Source organism: Mustela putorius, unplaced genomic scaffold (genome assembly GCF_011764305.1).
Source record: "Mustela putorius furo isolate JIRA1106 unplaced genomic scaffold, ASM1176430v1.1 tig00000695_pilon_pilon_pilon, whole genome shotgun sequence".
NCBI classification, from domain to species: domain Eukaryota; kingdom Metazoa; phylum Chordata; class Mammalia; order Carnivora; family Mustelidae; genus Mustela; species Mustela putorius.
The window spans coordinates 1,876,266-1,897,197 of NW_025421447.1; the positions used below are offsets into that span (position 1 = coordinate 1,876,266).

Consider the following 20,932-nt stretch of genomic DNA (forward strand, 5'->3'; position numbering starts at 1 on the left):
CTTGGACGATGTTTGGACTTCTGGGAGATGCTGTCGGTGCTGTGCCACATCCCCACTGCCCACCCTGAATATCTGCTCCTGTTCACACAATGACTTCCAGAGGTCCTGTCTCTCAGCCTGCCATAAGTCGTACTCTGAGGAGCCAGGGACAGGCCAGAGTGGAAGGAACTAAGATTCCCAGGTGCAACCTCCAACCAATGAGGGGTGACAGTGCTGGATAAATGCCCTCCTGGACCAGTGTGGCCACTCAGAGGCATGTCACCACCCTCTCCAGTGTCTCCGTGGCGCTGAGCTTTGGCTGTCCAGAGCCATACCCTGCTGGTTAACACTTTCTTCCCTTCTGCTTACTTCCCCATTCTTTCATTGTGTTTCTTGTAACCCACGTTCAAATAAACTACTTCTACTTGCCTTGGTTTCTGCTTTTTTTTTTTAAGCCCTTTATGTGGCTTATAACCCCTTCATCATTAGGCCCTTGCTTCCTTTTCCAACATTAGCCTTTGCCGCTTCCCAGCTTGTACTCTGTTTTCAAGGGGCAAACAACTTCTTTTAGCCTCCTTCTAGGCCTTTGCACATACTATCCTCTTAGAACTCTCTCTCTCCTACTCTTCGTCAGACCAAATCCTATTCAACCCTGATAGATCTGCTTAAACATCACTTCCTCCAGGAAGCCTTTCTGAATTTCCAGCCTCAGGTTTTATATTCCTTCCGTTTGTTTTCTAGGCACCCTGCTCTCCCTCAAACACAGCACTTGTCATATCATTTTGAAAAGTTTCTTTAATTCTCTCCTGCCACCAGTACTCTATGTTTCAGTAGAGTAGAGACTGTGTCTTTCCTGTTCGTCATTGCACCAGAACAATCTAGCATAGTTGTAGGCCCAAAGTGAAACTTTTTGAACAGGCCTGGCACATGACAGGTGCCAAAAAAGTGTTTGTGGGAATGAAAAAGAAAGAAGAACCAAAATGGCACTCAAAACAAGGTGCAGCATAACTTGACTAAAAACTGACAGGCTGCCGCCCAGAGAGGGAACACGAGTGATAGCCTCTGACTTCCACTGGCCTCCTCCCGGAGTCACTCTGTGGAACACAGAACGGACCCACCTCCAACTCCAGACATCATGGAGACAGCTTTCAATAAAAAGGGCACAAACTACCTAGGTCTCTAGATAGTGTTGCTGTCAAAATAGTTCATAATCCCTGAACTGACTTAGAGTTAGCCTGAACAACTTAGCAGCAAGCCCACCAAATCTAATAACACATTTCTATAATTTGGCAACAGAACAGACAGGCCATATCACAGCAGGCTCTCTGCTGAGTCAACAGCACAAGAAAGTCCCGTCCTGTCCTGCCCCTTTCCTTCAAGTGGTGACAGGGACTGCCAGTCAGCAAGGCAGAAAAGGTGTAGAGTGGGGACAGAGACCTGATATTTAACCACCCTAGCCCTGAAGTTAGCACATCCCTTCCTCACCTGAGAACTGGTTCCACAGGCCCACCAGGCTGCAGGGGCACACATGTCTTTGGGGGTCAGCCGGCAGCCTCTGCCACGCTGCCATAAGAGTTATCTTAGGAAACTGAAGTTATCTGAAGAGCACTGGGATTTCCTTATCAATACAGCTACAATAGGTAGGTAGCTTCATCATATCAAATGGAGACAGAGTCAAAGATGGACATCTCGATCCTCTCACTATCCTCTCAGTATCTGTGCGATATTCTCTGTCCTCGTTGGTTTCCCCATCTCTAAACTCACCCTGCTCCACCCTCAACCTCCACTTCCAACTGATCTTACAGTTTGCTTTCAGAATAACTGCTCTAGATTCAAACCTGCCCCATCAGTGGCCTCCACCGCCTTTAGGGTGAAATGTACATTCCTCAGCGTGGCACGAAGGGCCCCCCAGCTTCTGACTTCACCGCCCTCCAACCTCGCTTCCTGACGCCCCCTCTCCTGCTCTGTGCTCCAAACTACCTGCGTTCCACACGGAGCCAGGCTACCTCATGCCTTCATGCCTGCGTACAGATCATTCCCCTATCTTCCCGGGGAGAGCCCGTGCTGTCCTTCCAGGTCTGACTCAAAGGTCTCTTCCTCCGCAAAGACTTCTTTGAATCCACTTCCACCCTAACCACAGTTAAATATTTTGTCCTTTGAGTCCCCACTTGTCTTTGCACATACATTGATTATCACACTTGGCACAAAACACTACACTTACTTGTTTATAGTCTGTCTTACCTATTCTGTTAGACCAGTCTTTTCATCACTATGTTCTCAGAGGCTGACATAATATCCACTATGTCCTAGGAACTCAGAAATAGTTTTGATGAATGAATTAATGGGTGTAGATACTTGCAAAGGAAATCCTGAGAAGTGACATTCTTTTGCTGCTTATGGAAGCCAATGGAGAAAGATCGTATCTCCGAGCCAATAAATATGCCTCTGGGCTTCTAATTTCAATGCAGCTTGTAATAGAAAATTCATGACCAATTTCATTCTGATTTCAGATTGGGTTTGGGAGTCAAAACAGAATTTTCTCATTTCTACCTATCCTTCTTCACGTGTTCATAAGTTTAAACCGCAGATGCAAAACTAACCCAGACCCCTGGATGCAGGAGCAAGTAAGAGCAGTCAACACAACAGAGAACGCACACAGCCTAAATAACTTTTCGTGGATGAAGATGAATCAAATTTAAAATTTTTTAATCTCCTCTTTATAACAAGAACCAGATAAAAACTGGTTAGTTGGTTTTATTAAAACTTTTTAGAAAAAAAGCTGAGTAGTCACACTTTTTCTAAACGAAAATGCCAATGCTGACACCAAAAGTAGAAGTTTTCTAAGTATCAGAAGATGATGAATTAATATAACTTTTCCTAGCCTGGTAAGTCTTTTATCTGAATCCTATGTCAAATTTTGATTCTTGAGTTTAACTATATATTTGCAGTCCCATCCTTCATGGCTCAGACCTGGCAATTTTATTAACCAGGAAGATGCCAGGAAGTAACATCAATTGATATATAATATGCATCAGGTATTATGTTGGATGCTTTACATATATTTATTTATTTATTTTCTATTTATATATAAATATATTTTATATTTATATCATATTAAATATATATTGTAAGGTTTTATAGGTGAGATAAACCCGACACCAGGCGAAGTGGGTGCAAGGCAAGATTTATTAAAGGCACTCTCCGGCGAAGTTTCAGGGCTCAGGAGAAGAGGAGCCAGGAAAGTTGCACCGGGAGGAGGTGGGCACTCAGGCGAGGTTCCGCAACTCTGGAAAGCAAGAGTGGGGGAAGTGGAGCTAGGAGGGAGTCCTTTATTGGTCTCCTGCATAGGTATCAGGTATCAGGTTACCTATGGAGACGTGACCTGGGCATGCATCCTTTTGGCAGGAGAGTCAAGGGTTAAGGAGTGGGGGTGGGGGGGTAGGCTGGAAGACAGCGGGACCCAGCCACAGCGGTCATTTCCATTGCTCCTCCTGCACTCCGGGAGCCCGCCGACCCAACATATTATTTATTTATATCATAACTATATAATAATATAATAATATAAGTATATAGCAATATAAATATATAATAGTATATTTATATAAATATAATTATATTACTATAAATATAATATTTAATATAAATATAATGTATACATATCGTATAATATATTAATATAGAAATACATATTTATTTATACATATTTATATATATATGGTATATATATCATTTTTAAAATCTCCCTTACAACTCGTAAGGAAGTGTGCTAGACCCTGGATGGGTTTTACGGTGCCCAGTATCTGAATCCCCTGCATATATTTTTCTTTTAAGATTTTATTTATTTATTTATTTATTTGAAAGAGAGAGAATACCAGAACAGGGAGGATCAGAGGGAGAAGCAGACTCTCCCCTGAGCAGTGAGCCAGATGTGGGACTTGATTCCGGGATTCCAGGATCATGACCTGAGCCAAGGCAGTTGCTTAACCAACTGAGCCACCCAGGCGCCCCTCCCCCCAATACATTTGAGGAATTCCCTGTCCCATGAGTGTTGCTGGAAACAGTCTGCCAAGCCAGGTAATCACTTTCCAAGACCCCCCCCTTGCAACTGGAAGTTAGCAAGAGGCCCTGGGTCAGACTGTCAGACTGATGCAGACCTGAATCAGAAGCTAGTAAACCAGAGAGGCAGGAACTATAAAGAATCTCTGCTAATTAGATTCTTACCTATGTCCACATGGACTAGGAAACCCACTGAAGGGAAGATATCAGGGACGAAGAAGCCATAGACCAACATGGAATTCAGAACAAGGAATTCAAATACTGTGGAATGCAGTAGTTTCTTCTAATGTCACTGGACAGAATAAAGAAAGAACAATAAGCTCAAATTCTCACATTTTACCCTTACAACTGGACTAAAATCCAAGACTTTATATAACTTTGAAAATAAAGCTCTCTTATGTCTATTTTTCCACAATTAAAAAAAAAAAAAAAAAAACCTCGGGGCACCTGCCTTCGACTCAGGTCATGATCCCAGGGTCCTAGGATCCCAGGGTCCTAGGATCAAGCCCCGCATCAGGCACTCTGCTCAATGGGGAGCCTGCTTTCCCTCCTCTCTCTCTGCCTCCCTCTCTGCCTACTTGTGATCTCTGTCAAATAAATAAATAAAATCTTAAAAAAAAAAACTCAAAAATTTTATTATGGGGCACCTGCATGACACAGTCCTTTGGGAGTCAGAGTCTTGGTTTCAGCTCAGGTCATGATCTCAGGGTCCTGGAATTGAGTGCTGCCTCAGGCTCCATACTCAGCACAGAGTCTGCTTGGGATTCTCTCTCCCTCTCCCTCTGCCCCTCCTGCTCAAGCTCTCTCTCTCTTGAATAAATAAATCTTAAAGAAAAAGGCTTGATTCTGTGGGTCACCAAATTAATTGTTGACTCCACAGTGTTGCAGAATCTTTTATGCGGGATTTAGGGTACTGAGCAGAAAGAATTTAACTCCAAGTGCTAGAATTGGGAAATACACCAGCGTTTGGCTGACTCAGAGCACTCAAAAACCTCACTCTCACTGAGTCTTCCTCATCAACCAATCCCTTCTGGTCCAAAGAGATGTTCTCAGCCCATGATCTTGCAGCTGAAGGGAGGCATGGTGCAAGGGGAAACCAGGTCATTGCCCACAGCAATGCTCATTTTCTCTGAGTCTCTAACTAGAGTAGATCTCAGATGCCCTAAAGAGCCAATTAACAGGTCAGTCTTCTGTGCAACCTGTGAAATAGGCTTTGTCCTATTTCAAGGACAAATAGGCTTTTGTCCTTGTTCCAGTGTCACAGATTGATTGATTCTGAATATCAAGAGGACAGAGGGAAGCTGCCACATAATGAGGCTGGGAACAGGCTGGCAGGATCCAGAAGCTCCTTGGGGTAAGTCCCAGTTATCCTTGGGTTAGGAGAGAGAGCATTTTAAATTATACAAAGTTTAGTTGCATTAGGTTGTGTAGGAGGAATTTTTTCTTTTGAAAGTATAAATATGGGAAAAAGGAATCAGGTCAATGTTAGACCATCAGAGGGAGGGACTCCAGCAGTTGTTTGGTTGGTTTGGCTAGCCGGCATCTGAACTTCTTTCTCTTGTTTGGAAATTCTCCAGTCCTAAAAGTTTTGGTGGATTGGAAGAACCCACTTCTCACTATAGAAGCTGAAATGCTACACACTTGCTTCCCCAGACCCCTTCACGGTTAGGGAATAGCAGGCGACTTAAGTTCTGTAAGCAGACACACCTTATCCCCATGGAATTAGAAATGAGTGATGCTAAATAGCCCAGACCATAGAGAATCTGCTGGCAGATTCGGCAGAATCGGCAGGCAGAAGGGCGGCAATGTTGAGTTTCCATGACTAGGAGTGCCATCTGGCAGCCAGCATCCAACCCCTGAATCTTGTTATGTCCACCAGACTGTCTGTGTGACGTACTTGTGCTTCGATCCTGGCAGCGGCCTGACCTGCCTTGTTTGTACACACTTTGCTTTCTTGAGATATGCTAAGCTCTCCAAACCCTTTCTAATAAATTATTTTTCTGCTTCAGTGCACGAGGAAATGTGTAGTTGGTTCATTGTGATACCCTAAGAACTCTGATGCAGGTGGTTATTATCTCCTGGAAATCAAAACTTGAGAGAGGTTAAATTGATGAGGGAGCACGAGGCTGGCTGAAGAAAAAGCAAAAGCTGGCGCCTTGCACCCCCCTCTCCATCCGCTCCCCCTCTGTCCTGTGTGTAGCATACCTCAGGCAGCCCTGACTGCCATGAACAATAAGCAAATAGTTAACTTGCAGAGCTCACAATCCTGCTAGACAGGAGTCTCCCTTCGCTTACAAATGTCCTAAATCTCACTAACAAAGATGATTTGGTGACCCCCCACCAAAAAGTCTCCCAACTATCTTAATGTTCATGGCTTGTCTAAAGACAACATTGATCCAGCCGCAAGGGCAAGGGCAAACCCCTCTTTAGCATATGAAAACTCCATTGAAACCTCCCTTCCCCTCACCTTCCCCCAACCGCAGGGTACGTAACCTGCCATCCCTCACAACCCGGGGCGGCAGCTCCTCCTGCCCACGGGTCCTGTCCCCGTGTTTTAATAAACCACCATTTTGCACCAAAGATGTCTCAAGAATTCTTTCTTGGTCATCGGCTCCGGACCTCAGCCCACCGAACCTCACCTAGGTTCTAGAACTTCATCAAAATGACCCACAAAAGAACTGAACCAGGGAGTGGCAGGGCTCCGTCTCTCTCGTCCATCTGTTTTCCATTCCAGCACACAGCAATATCCAGAACTGGAATGTTTCCCTCTGAAGAAAAACTGCTCGAATCAAAGATGCTGTCACATTAACATGGAGAAAAATTACAACATTTTAAACGGGGATTAGGAAAAAAAATTTTTTTTCCAGAAACGTTTCCCAAATCCTGCTTATCAGAATCCACCACAAGAATGGAAAGCACTGGAATGTAGTACTTCCATCCCTTTCAAAACAAAATCTGTTTCCTTTGTCTGCCACAGCATGCCAGGAAAAAAAATGTCCCTAAGAAAGCCTCGAAAAAGTCAAAGTGGTGTGGTTTGAAGGTTGGGTTCAGAGCTGACAGCCAAGAAAGAATTCCTGAGGCATCTCTGGTGCAAAAAGGTGGTTTAATTGAAGCACAGGGACAGGACCTAGGGGCAGAAAGGACTGCTGCCCTGGGGAATGTGAGGAGCAACAGTTTGTATAGTTTGGAGCTGGGGGAGGTAGAGACAAAGGGAAGTTTCCAAAAGGACTTGCAGATGCTAAAGAAGACTCCCAGGACCTAGAGGCTGGGCTATTGTCAAGCTTAAGTTATTTTTCCCTCCAGCAAAGCATTACTGCTAGGACAGTTGGAAGAAATGACATTCTGGAGCTAAGTCCTGCTCTGCCTGCCTCAAGTATTTGTAATTTGTAAAGTTTTTTCTGGCGAGATAAACACAACACCAGGCAAAGTGGGTGCAAGGCAAGATTTATTAAAAATGCTCTCCGGCGAAGTTTCAGGGCTCAGGAGAAGGGGAGCCAGGAAAGTTGTGCCGGGAGGAGGTGGGCACCCTCGGGCGAGGTTCCACCACTCTGGAAAGCAGAGTGGCGGAAGTCGCGCCCAAGGCAGGGAGGAGGGGGCTTTTAAGGGGTCTTGGGGAAAGCTCAGGGGTCTTTGGGCAAGTTTCCCTTATTTGGATATCCCGCCTGCTCATCAGGATCCCATTGGTCCACGGGAGCCCGGGGCGTGGGTCTCAGATTCCTGCTTGGGCCTTTGTTCTCCTGTCCGAGCTCAGGTCTTGTGGCGGGAACTTTCGCCATCTTTAGTAGCCCTTCCTGCCAGCCCAACATAATTGGCTGCAGGTTTTAAGGAAATTTAATTTTACCTACATTTCTTTTGCCTTTGTTCCCCACATCAAAAGGACAGCACCTTTTTCCTCCTGCTACAAACTAGAAGCCATCTTTTGGATAATTAATTGACTAAAAGGACTTCACTCCAGGGACTGAAGTGAACCCCAAATTCACAAGAATTTGAAGTTAGCTTGATGACTGTTTTTGAATAAACAATGCCCAACCTCTTTGTCCCAAAAATCACTGGGCTAGTCACATCTTACACAGAGTGGGCACTCCATAAATACTGAGTGAATGACTACATCTTCATCATTCCTGTATTAGGAGTTCAAGGGTGCTTGGGCAGTGTGGTCTGTTAAATATCTGACTCTTAGTTTCGGCTCAGTTGGTGATCTCAAGGTTGTGAGATCAAGCCCTGCGACGGGGGCTGGGTGCTCAGCATGGGTTCTGCTTGAGTCTTTTGTCTTCTCCCTCTGCCCTTTCCACTGTGCTCTCACTCTCTCTCTAAAATAAATAAATCCAAAAAAAAAAAAAAAAAGCTTTCAAAGCCCTGTAATTTGGAGTTCAGATCCTGTAGAGAGCAAAATGGAGTCCCTCATGTCAAGCAGCAGTCTGTATCAAGCAACGCTGCAAGCAGCTCAGGCACTGCGGCTGGGAGACATTGCTGGACCAACGTCAGCTGGCTGCCCAGAACCAGAGGAGGTCTGCAGAGACCTGAAAATGATGCAATCCCTTTAAAAAGGGAGGATTTGAGCAGCAAACCATCAGACTCTTCGGACCTGACACCTCTATATGTCTGACCACTTTAAAAAGGCAACTGCCCCCGAAGGTTCTGCCTGATGGATCTCCGGACAGAACTGAGATCCTTCCCTGCTTGAACATCAGAAGCAGTAAGGGCCAAGAGCCAACCCAGACCAGACTGAGTCCTCATCTCAGCTGCATGCCCACAGACTGACTTCTCGTTCAGTTCATTAACTTCCCACTTCTGTTAGCTTGTTTGTTGTATGGCTTGTGTTCTTTGCCTGAACATGAGCTGTGTAAGAAGCCAGGTCTAATCCCATGGTGAATGGTCACTGAGTTTGGAATCCTGAACCTGCTTTGTCATTGCGATTTACCTTTGCTTTATGAGTGAGTAAAGCTGACATCGTGGAAAGACACAACTCATGTGTGCACCTTCATAGCACGCTCATGACAGGTCCTAAGTACATGAAGGATCTGAAAAACAGAAATTCTTTTCTTTTTTTGTATTTTTGCTGTCTTCTTCATTTCTTTTGTTAATGCCCCAATTCCATTCCCTGATGTTGCTAGTGCTGAAGAAGATGAACTGGGAGCAAATAAGGCATGACCAACAAAGCCAGACTTTCTAAAGTATGCCTAGAAAAGCAGATAATTCCAGCGACAGGGATGAAAAGCTCTGGCCCAGAAAGGAGGCTGTTTTCAGCCATTGCTGATGGTTCTCAGAGAACATACACTAATAGAATTAGACATAATATTTTCTTATTCCTGAGCTGAAGAAAGGGAAGAGCCAGCACCCTCAGTGTCCAGGATTCCCCTCTACCTATTTGGGGTGGGGGTGGGGAATAATTTGTATCAGATAAATATTTACATTCTGTCCAAGATCAATATTCAGTGAGTCTGAAGATAAACCTAAGATCCACTCTGCACCACAATCTCCCACTCCTGTTTCGTATCCACCCCCTCCCCCTTTCTGTTATTTAAAAAAAAAAAAAAAAAAGGCAAGCACCTTGGAGGCTCAGTTGTTAAGGTGTGGCTTCAGCTTGTTGCAGAACCTGGACTGGATCCTGGCAGAAGAATCAAGCGGCACTCGGAGACTTTGGGGGACCGGCGGTTTATTTAACACTGGTGGGCTCAGATGACATTGTTCTCCAAAGGTCTGAGCCTCAAGCACAAGCAGGGAGGGGGATTTATACCCTTCTACTTCTCATACTTGGTACTTTAGGCGCAGGCAGGAAATGGGGTAGGAAAGAAGTACCCAGATGGGCTTTGAGACAGGGACTGGAATTCCCTTGTTGGTTTGGTCAGCAATCTTAGAGTACAGTATTTTCCTATCATTCCCCGCTTTGATGTCCCTTTAAACACCTAGTTTGAAGGGCATCATTATCATCTATTACCATGGCCCTGCAAGGCTAGTATTTGGGCAGTGGCTCGCCTGGTAATAATGTTTTCTATGAACTTAGCAATCTGTCTTAAGGCTCCTAAAGCTGCTCAATAAGCAATAACAAGTTTCTGGGAGAAAGTCCAGTCAGAAGGGAGAGCAATGTAAAGTCCAACTCCCGAGGTGAGGATGCGGTGTCATGCCAACAATAGCCAGGGACCACGGTGAACAGATGTCCATCAGTCGGTGGGGTCTCATCAAAGGTGGAGCTGGAACAGGTCCATAGGATCTGGTTGGGCTTCCCACTGTGTGATTCATGTAGCTGGTGAGGGTCTTCTTTACTCTAGAGTGGTGGACCCATTCGGTGACACCTAAGACCCTGAAGGCAGTAGAGGTGGTTAGAACAACAGTGTGGGGCCCAGTCCACCATGGTTTGAGTGGGTCCTGTCTAAAGCTTCTCAGGAGATGTGCATTCGAGTTTTTCCCAAAGCCTGGAGATGTTGGGACACCTCTAAGTTTCCAATCTGTTTGAGGTCTCCTCTAAGCCTACTTACTATGGGGGGTGGCCTGCCATAGAGATTTTGAGGTGAATTATAGCTGCGGCAATCTTTTAAATCCAGTTAACTAGAATAAACGATATCAATGACCTCCAACAGTTATGCTCTACAGAAGTGTAACGTTCAGGTCCAGGCATAAGGGTAGCTGGATTTTAAAGTCTGACAGGTTTTAGGTATTATTTTTAGGTATTATTTAAGTATTATTTCAGACATCTCTATCAGTGTAGCCTGGTATTTAATAAGTTGGCCTCCATCATCCATTGGCGGCCTTTGGTTTCTAAGACAAATCTGGACCTAATGCAGTCATTACTGTCAGGGACTGTCCCATAGTGAAATTTGAGGCTCCTTTTACAAGGAGGGCTGTTCTATGCTTAGCTAAAGACTTTGTTTGTGATTGTACCTCAATAGGGGTGGCTTCTAGGATAAATATGACTAAGGGATGAAACCAATAAGAAGCCCTTTTCCTGAGTGGTCCAGCCTTAACAATATCCTAATTACAAAGGATCACTGGCATGTGGGAGAAAACCTGTCAAGAGATAAGGGGAGTCCCACATGCATCATCCAATCCAATCATAAAGAAAGTGGGGTCATCTATTATCACCACAAGTCCCTAGTTAATCCTATGGGGTGGGTTATGCTTCTGGATTTTAGTCAATATTATTATTCCAGCCACACAGAACTGGTCAAGGTGATAGTTAAGTTATATAATTTTTGGGGAATCAATCCCATTTTCCAGTTGTTTTGTTGAGGAAAATCTGAGGTGACCGAGGAAAACTCAAACGCCACACGGGAGAGGAAGGAAAACGTAGCTTTATTAATGCTAGTGGGCTCAGCGGGATTCCTTCCCAAAGCACCCGACAGGGTTAGGAGTGAATTTTTATGATTACAGGTAATGGGGGATGGTAACAGGGTGTTTTCATGGTCTCTCAAGGCCCGGACACTTTCCCAGTCTCTCAAGGCCAAATGGCCCCTTCATGTGGAAGTATCATCTATGTGGAGGTGTCTCAGGAGAGTGCTAAATCACTCCAGGGGACTGTTTCTTTTCTTTTTCTTATTCAAACAGGGTCGGGCATCTTGTCTTTTTCTTCTGTCTCAGCAGGAGCAATGACTTGTTATCTTATCTTAGTCAAATGGGGTGGCTATTTGGTCTTTTCTTGGCCTTAGCAGGCACAAAGGAGAACAAGGAATGGAAAGGGGCTGGAGCCGGTAGTCTCTATCAGCCTCAGTTTAATTATGTGCCAGGGAGTCCTGTTATTATCCCCACTGAATAAAAAGCAAGAAGATCGTCTAAATGAGCTATTGTGTAACTTCTCTGAAGTTTACCTCAAGTTGTCTAGGTTAGGTAAACAACATTAAAAGACAATCAAATCTAGAATCCACAAGGTATGTTATTAAAACATAATTTTGCAGGGGTGCTTACGGTTAAAGGGTTAAAGCTCAAAGGGTTAAAGCCTCTGCCTTCAGCTCAGGTCATGACCCCAGGTTGCTGGGATCCAGCCCCCACATCAGGCTCTCTGCTCAGCGGGGAGCCTGCTTCCCCCCTCCCACCCTCTCTGCCTGCCTCTCTGCCTACTTGTGATCTCTGTCAAATAAATAAATAAAACCTTAAAAAAATTTTTTTTCTCTCTAAAATAACCCTCATTTCCAGAGACGGCCAAATCAGGACTAATTTATCTGAAAAACAAGTCCAGTTTAAACAGATTTGGCCTAATTATTTTCATAAGCTCAGCAAGAACAGTGAGTGATCATTATAGATCTTTTAGAATCTGCTTTGCTGGAACTTCTTATAAGGAATCTCTAGGTTGAACTTTTAGTAGCCTCTCCAAGCCAGAAGCCAAGCCAAGTACTTGCCATCAGACATGCCTGCAATACCTGTCAATTGGGGCAAATTCCTCTTCCTGAGGTCCCCAAAGTATCCTGAGGTTCCCATACCTGCCAGGAAGTGGCATTCTTTACTCACCTGGTGAGGCTGCTTGGAACTCTGTAAGCAAGGTATCAGACCAACAGTTCTAAGGGGCTTTATGGCTCCAGGTTTCATAAAGTCAACCTAAGTTCCTTAAAGTTGTCTGGTCATATCTGAGTTTATGAATGTCTTTCTCAAATATGACATTCCAGTCAAAGCTTTGGTAAAATAACCCATGTTTCCAATGGTGTCCTGTTACAAGGAGAACAGATTCTTATTGAACTTATGCAAATGACTGATTGCCATGGAAGAAAGAATACTTACTGAGACCTTTGGAGTTTCAGAGGGTTCGGATAGAAAAGCTGAACACTTTGATTTGTTTACAAATGAATATTTTTGCATTTCTGTAAGTCACAGGTAACTTAAGTAAAATTTTTCTTAGTCTGGAGGAGCAAACATTAGAGCATGAGCAATGTCTAAAATAAGACACATAACACTATAAATCTTTTAGTTCATTTAGTCCCATGTTACTAATTCTGGTTTAGTTTGAATGCAGCTTTAGTTAGCTCTGAAATTTCTTACTCATTTCAGTTCTGATCTTAAAGGTATTGAGTACCTGTGTTGTCCTAAAAGTCCTTTTTATGAATCTCCTTTATCATAAAATAAAACTCATTTGGGCGCATGGGTGGCTCAGTGGGTTAAGCTGCTGCCTTCGGCTTAGGTCATGATCTCAGGGTCCTGGGATCGAGTCCTGCATCGGGGGTCTCTGCTCAGCAGGGAGTCTGCTTCCTCCTCTCTCTCTCTCTGCCTGCCTCTCTGCCTACTTGTGATCTCTCTCTGTCAAATAAATAAATAAAATCTTCTTAAAAAAATAAATAAATAAAATAAAACTCATTTTATGGGAGAATTAGAACAATTATAAATGACAAAAAAACTCAGAAATGGGCATTGTTAATGATCTGATTCGAAAGTTCACTATGATACTGTAGACAAAGAAACTAAAGTTATCCTGCGACCCATTGACACATAACAGTTCAATAATTACAATATCAAATGATGATCTATCAAAACTTAAAACTTTGGGAAATGTATAGAATCTCTAGAATAGTTATAGCACTTACCCAGATGTAGCCCAGAGTTTATCATTTGCTTAGCAGTACTTCCTGAGTAACTTAACATACCAAGGAAAAGCCTAATAAGTTAAAGAGATTTCATTTACAATTTATTTTTGTGTGTGTGTGATTTACACGTCCCCTTTATTTAAAAAAGGAAAAAAAAATTTAAAGCAATCTTTTCACCTCATGTGGGGCTCAAACTCATGACCCCTGAGATCAAGAGTCACATGCTCCATCAGCTGAGCCAGCCAGGTGTCCCATATGTCTTCCATATTATAGATAATTGAGCCTAATGAAATGAGATCATTTATAATGATTACATAGTAAAACTTTATAGCCAAAAATTTAAAAAGTCCTCATTTTATTTTTTGCAAAGTACTTTTTAAATTTTTATTTCACCAAGGACTAATCCTTATTTTTCTGAGTTTGTCTCATAAGAGAAAAACATGAGAAGTTGCATTTTCTTCTAGTTTTTCTGTGGCATTTTCTTCTAGTTTTTCAAGCCCTCGTGTAGTAGCAACTGGTTCAAAATATTGCTTTGTTTCAAAGCACGCAGTTTAGATATATCTTCACTGATGATGGTAATATTTCCATTTTGTTCTGGAGATGTCAGGTCACTTTCACTGTCAGACAGTGTACACAGTAGAGCGTCATTTTCATAGGTTGGAAAATAATACTCTGGTTGATCCCATGTCTTTCTTTCAGGAAGAAGTGATGTATGTTTAGCTTCTTCCATATGAGTCCTTAACTCTGCTTTGGATTTGAATTTCACATGGCAGCCATAACATCTACATTGGTGAATTTGTCTCCAGATGAAATTGACCAGTTTCACTTGCTGGTAGAAGTTTAATCCAAGTTCTGACTTTATTTTGAGGAGATCAAACTCGTGAGCATCCTCCATGTGGACACATAATTTCTCAATGGTTTTTGCTTGCTTTTCACAAAATAGGCAGCAGAGTCAGGGTGTTCTTCCCAGTCAGACCAGTCATCTTCCTGATGGTCTAGCAACTCCTGGTCATCTTCCAGTTGAACTTCCTCCCACAATCTTCCAAGTTCCAAATAACTAATGACATAAAATCGGTCATATTCTCTGATCTTAGGATTAATCCTCCGATGCTTTTTCTCATATGATCTTTAAGTGTATTTTTGTCCCCGAAGGTCTTCTCACAGTACCCGCACTGCAAGTTGTCCAGCTTTTTCTGTAATGTTCATAGAAATTGCAGTTTACAATGTTGTCTGGCAATCCAATGTTGAAAGCATGTTCTCTGGGCAGGTGGTTCAAAAGAACAGATCTGTTCCTGAAAAATTCCTCACTGCAAAACATACAAATACCATGAAAATGGTTATCGTTTCTTTCTTGCTGTGTTGTTCCATAACTTCTTTTTTTTTCTTTTTTTTTTAAGATTTTATTTATTTATTTGACAGAGAGAGATCACAAGCAGGCAGAGAGGCAGGCAGAGAGAGAGGAGGAAGGAGGCTCCCTGCTGAGCAGAGAGCCCGATGCGGGGCTCGATCCCCGGACTCTGAGATCATGACCTGAGCCAAAGGCAGCGGCTTAACCCACTGAGCCACCGAGGCACCCCTGTTCCATAATTTCTTTCAGTCTCTGTTTCTGAAGTCCTTCTCTAAGTAGTCGATCTTCTGGTAAAACATCACATAACAAAAAGTAATTGTCTTGTTCTTCAAGGGGAGCTCTGGAATTGATTCTTATCACACTACAAAAATCTGTAATGTGCTGTTCAGTAAACCTTTTCCTCCAATATAAAATGTACCTTTGGAAATCAGCAACCAGCTTGACATCAGCTATGACCATCTTATGTTCAATAATCATGTGCTTCAGAAATTTGTCTTGTTCATCCAAGGAAAACGTCCTTCACAGAAAATACAGGGCACAGATGGAGAACCTTCTAAGGCAGTGGTGCCACCTGGACTTTCTGGAAGGGAAAGAGGCTCCAGGATATAATCCTTACTGTCCTCATAACTGACACCCCCAACTTTGCTGTGATTACCCTCCTCCCCTCCGGCAGCAACCCTCTGGGTCTCAGGGGCAGCCATTACTCAGCAGAAGAGAAAAAGGAGGGCCTCCAGGCAGGCCCAGACCAATGGAAATGTGTCTGGACTTCATTTATAATTTAAATCTTGTCAACACTTGTTAAAATCTTAGAAAGTTTTAAAGCATATGCCTAAATATAATTAGGGATATTTATAAAGACCCAATATAGGCAAAATATAGAAAATGGTTTTTCTGGACAGGCAAAGAGGAAACAACTGTTTGCATTTTCTTCTTAAAAGCAGATCAGTTAACCTAAAAAGACTTTGTCCTTGAACAGAGAGAAAACCAGCTTTCTATACCAGTGTCTTTTTAAAATTCATTTCAATCTTAGTCCGTCATGACCACACTTAAAAAATTCTTTTTCTGAAGATTTCCTTTCACAAACCTTCTACAACTTTCCTTTGCATTTAGGCTTTGTCCCAAGTCATTTCCTTCCAAACAACCATCTCATTTAGGACAAAATTACCTTCTTCTCCTTCAACAAAATGCATTCCCATTCCTTATATCTTTCTTACATATCTCCTACTTTTCCACATACAGGGTTATTTCCCTTACTTCCATCAGTCTTAGTTACAGTTAGCAGAATTTTGTACTCTTAGAAATACCTAGGGGCACCTGGATGGCTCAGTGGGTTAGAGCCTCTGCTTTCAGCTCTGGTCATGACCCCAGGGTCCTGGAATCGAGCCCCACATCAGGCTCTCTGCTCAGCAGGGAGCCTGCTTCCTCCTCTCTCTCTGCCTACTTGTGATCTCTGTCTCTCAAATAAATAAATAAAATCTTAAAAAAAAAAAAAAGAAAGAAATACCTTGACATCTAGTGATGCCTAAGTATTAACCATTGTGAACTGTTACAACCGAATTCTTTAGAAGACATGTTTACCAACAGATTTAAATATTCTTAGTTTCTTTGCAGTAAGTCAAAGCACAAACCTATGTCCAGTAATTAATGACTTAGCATTTTTTCCTATTTGAAAGATCTACATATCCAACGAATTTAATTCCATTTGTCATTCAACCAAAACTTTAAAGTTTCAGGTTACCAAAGACTTTGAAAGCTATATTAACAATTACCCATGAAAACTTTGAGACAATTAACCATAAGTTTAGTCATCACTTTGCTAACAAACTTCAACAGAGATAACAAGCTTATTTGACCTTGATTCTTGATAGAATAAAAGTTTCACATTTACCACTGATACATCTGTCTAAACTAAACCAACAAACTTAGTTTAAATGCTGAAATATGTTCCACCAGGATCTTTCCCATGGTCAATTTTCACCTGACATGTGGGGAAATCTGGAGTGGGTGGTGGTAGGTCCAATGGGTGCTCTTCTTGCTCCTTGACAGTTGTGCCTGAGGCCCTGAGGATGGTCTAGAAGCCAGTAATGTAGGCCCCACCCAAGGTGGTGCAGAAACAGGAAAAAGGGGGATGGGGAGGCAGAAGAGACAAAGTGCTGCCAGAGGGCAGAGAAAGGGTTCCTGGTTCAGATGATCATCAGCTCCAGAGGAGCAGATGCCATGTTTTCCCGACAACAAGGGTGGGGATAGACAATCCATATTGGGCCACAGAAGACAGGGAATTTTCCCAAAACAAAGGAGGTTTGGCAGCTTCTTGGGAATATTCCTTAAAGTCCCCATCCTGAAGGACACCTGGGATTCTGACCTGAGTGGAAGGCAGACGCTTTAACCCATTGAGCCACCCAGGTGTCTCTCCCACTTTCTCTTAAAGGTAAATATGAGAGCCTCTGTTATTTTACATTCTGTTTCTGTCTGGATCAAGTTTCCTGTGGGCTATCAGAGCCCCTATACATGCCAATTACAAAAAACAGGAGCACTCTCTTCCTGCAGCTCAGCTTTAGGCCCCTGGTCAGAGGAGGATTGTGGTCCCCACAATTTCCGACAGTTTCATCCTTGTCCAGAGTTCATCTGCTTTGCTGCCCCTGATGCCCCTGGGCAGGGCCTCCCTGATATGATAGGCTTTGCCTCCTTGCAGCCTTTGGGCTCTTCTACTTGGGTTACAAATGTCCTACTTTGGCCCTTCCTATTAACACAGAATTGGACCCATGGGGGCAGAGTTTGGGCTACCTGAAGCCAAGAATCAATATATGGGAATTGTCAGGGTGTCTGGGAGCCCCGACCATAATTTTGTAAATGACCTGGACAGTGGATAGGTCTTAGGGCCCCTCAGAGGGCCAGTTGACCCCAAAGGTGGCCCATTCCAATTCATAGTCCGAGTGGCCCTAAACTGCTTCCATGATGACTTGTTTTGATCCCATAATCTTTTGAGAATTGCTTCTTAAAATTTTGAGCATACAGTCTAAGACTATAGGTTTTGAAGAGTTTTCCACCATGGTGAGCAGGGAGGCTCTCTTGGCCACCCTGTGTGTTCAGCATGAAGACTACAAAGGGTGGGTGCTCCTCCAAAGGAGAGACCAGTCAGATGCCCCTCTGTCTGCCATCCCAGAGGACAGACACTTGGGTGCCTCTTAGCCTTAGCGAGTCTATACAAACCCTAGACTGGCACCCCAAAGGGGCTCACCTTAGACCTTATGAGGTCACCATGGAAGCAGTTTAGGGCCACTCAGACTCCATAGGCTTCTGGGGACCCTAAGGGTGCCTGTCTGTGGAGCCACAGAATCAGTCCGCCCAACAAGCTAGGTCAAACTGCACCTTCACTCACACATTCACACTGAAGTTATTACAGTTCCTCCCCTCCAGGAGGCCCTGACCTGTGGAATTCCTTCTGGAAATTCCTTCCTGTCCTCCCTTATGGTGGGGGGGTGCAGTTCCTGACCTGAAGGACCTCCCCCCTGGGAGGCCCTACCTGTGAAGACCACTAAGAGGTCTCTGGAAAGTGATCAGTCTTCCTTTCCACCCTCAGGGGTGGGCCTCACTGGGTCCTGGGGCCCCAGGTCTTACCAGAATCCGACATTGGGACCAGGTCCTCACCTGCCAAGTCTCCTTTGAATCTGGGTGGGAACAGGAGGCGCGGGTGTGGGTGGGGGTTAAGGCAACTGGGCAGAAGACTGCGGAAGATTAGGCAGGGCGTGCCTTCTCCCTTACAATCCCTTGTTCAGTCACTGCCCTGTCCTTGCCCCAAACCAGTGGCAACAATGGGCCAGCACACTTGAGTTTCCTGGTCAGGGAACCAAATGTTGCGGAACCTGGACTGGATCCTGGCTGAAGAACCAAGTGTCACTCAGGGACTCTGGAGGATCAGAGGTTTATTTAACACCAGTGGGCTCAGAGGGTGTTGTTCTCCAAAGGTCTGAGCCCCAAGCTCAAGCAGGGAGGGGGATTTATACCCTTCTTCTTCTGCATACTTGGTGCTTTTGGTGCATTCAGGAAATGGGGTAGGAAAGAAGAACCTGGAAGGGGTTTGAGACAGGGACTGGAATTCCCTTGTTGATTTGGTCAACCATCTTAGAGCACAGTTTTTCCCTGTCGGGCTCAGGTCATGATCGCAGGGTCAGAGCATCAGGCTCCCTGCTCAATGGGAAACCTGCTTCTCCATCCCTCAGTCCCCCTGCTTGTGTTCCTGCACTCGCTTTCTCTTTCTGTGAAATAAATAGAACATTTTTAAAAATATAAATAAATAGGGGTGCCTGGGTCATTCAGTGGGTTAAGCCTCTGCCTTTGGCTCAGGTCATGATCTCAGAGTCCTGGGATCAAGCCCAGCATAGGGCTCTCTGCTTGGCAGGAAGACTGCTTCCCCCTCTCTGCCTGCCTCTCTGCCTACTTGTGATCTCTCTCTGTCAAATAAATAAATAAAATCTTAAATATATATATATGTATATATATGCATATATATATATATATATATATATATATATTTGTTTATTTTTTAAAATTAATAAAAAGGGAAAGAAAAAACAACTACCTACCTGGAGGCCAGTGTAGGCAGAATAATACTTTCCTCCCCTGCACTGCCAGGCCCTCATCCTAATCCTTGGAACCTGTGAATCCTACCCTGCCAGAGACTTTGCCGATGGGATTAAGATTAAGGGCCTTGGGGCACCTGGGTGGCTCAGTGGGTTAAGCCTCTGCCTTCAGCCAAGGTCATGATCCCAGGGTCCTGGGATCGAGCCCCGCGTCGGGCTCTCTGTTCAGCAGGGAGCCTGCTTCCCCTCCTCTCTCTCTACCTGCCTCTCTGCCTACTTGTGATCTCTGTCTGTCAAATAAATAAATAAAATCTTTAAAAAAAAAAAAACGATTAAGGGCCTCAAAGCGGGGAGATTATCCCAGATTGTCTGTGTGGGCCCAATTGTATCACATTAGTCCTTAAAAGCAGTTAAACAAAGTTAAACTGTCAAAGTGGGGCACAAGATATGTATGTAGCTATAAAAAAAAATGCCTTGAAAATGCTATATAAACTCTTGGCTTTGAGTGCTCGGGGTCCTTGTTGAAACCCGCTGCGCTGGGCAGATACTTGGACCCCAGCTAGATGGAAATAAACCTCACTGTGTGACTTGCATTATCGAGAGTGTTCTCTAATTGAGGGGTGGTGGACTCCGTACCCTAACATTTATCTTCAGAGAGAGAACCTTTTGCCACTTAGAATTGCTGACATGTGTCTCCATTTCCTGCCCCAGGTCCTAGGCTGTCAGTGTTTCTTTTTCCTCTCCATGCCTCCAGGAACTAAAGTCTCGCCCCAAACCTCAGTCCGTACAACTCAGGGACCTCGACCTGGTGCTACCCACCTGCCATATCAAACCAGCTTCGGCCAGGACTTCCATGCTGTGCTCGTGCTCAGTACGGTTGTCCGTGTCCTCCAAAGCAGCAGTCACGCACAGAAAAACGCCATTTTGGTTTATTAGAATTAAATTTAAAAACCCAGTATTTCTAGTGTAAATCTCCATAGTCTAGTTATTAATCAAGCAAAATTCGGCCATCACTTCTCAGAGTGCTTTCACAAATTAATTAAATGCTCTTAAATATTTTTAAACTGACTTTGTAGATTTAGTATATTGTAATTTTTAAAAAAATTTTTCTTCTGAGTAAGAGCTTCTATTGGGCCCTCAAGTCACATTAGCCTCATAATGCCAATTCATCAGATGCCACACACATTATGGAATTCTATTGTAAACTTTTACACTGTTGCATGATTTGGGTTGACTGAATTCTGTGTTCCTCTCATCTTTTCCTTGCTTGGCAGGGCCATAACTTACACACTTTTAAATAGCCCCCCTTGTATTCTACCTGGCTTTCCTGGTTTTGCTTGGCTCACAATTTTTAGGCTCCATGCTAATGAAGCTCCACTATATATATATGTGTGTGTGTGTATATATATATATATATATAAGATTTTATTTATTAATTTGATAGAGAGAGAGAGAGAGCAAGAGAG

General features: G+C 43.7%; 1 pseudogene; it reads right to left on the bottom strand.

The window, feature by feature from the left end:
* Window positions 1-13,957: 13,957 nt before the first annotated feature.
* On the bottom strand, window positions 13,958-15,616 carry LOC101682780 (annotated as a pseudogene).
* Window positions 15,617-20,932: the final 5,316 nt, after the last annotated feature.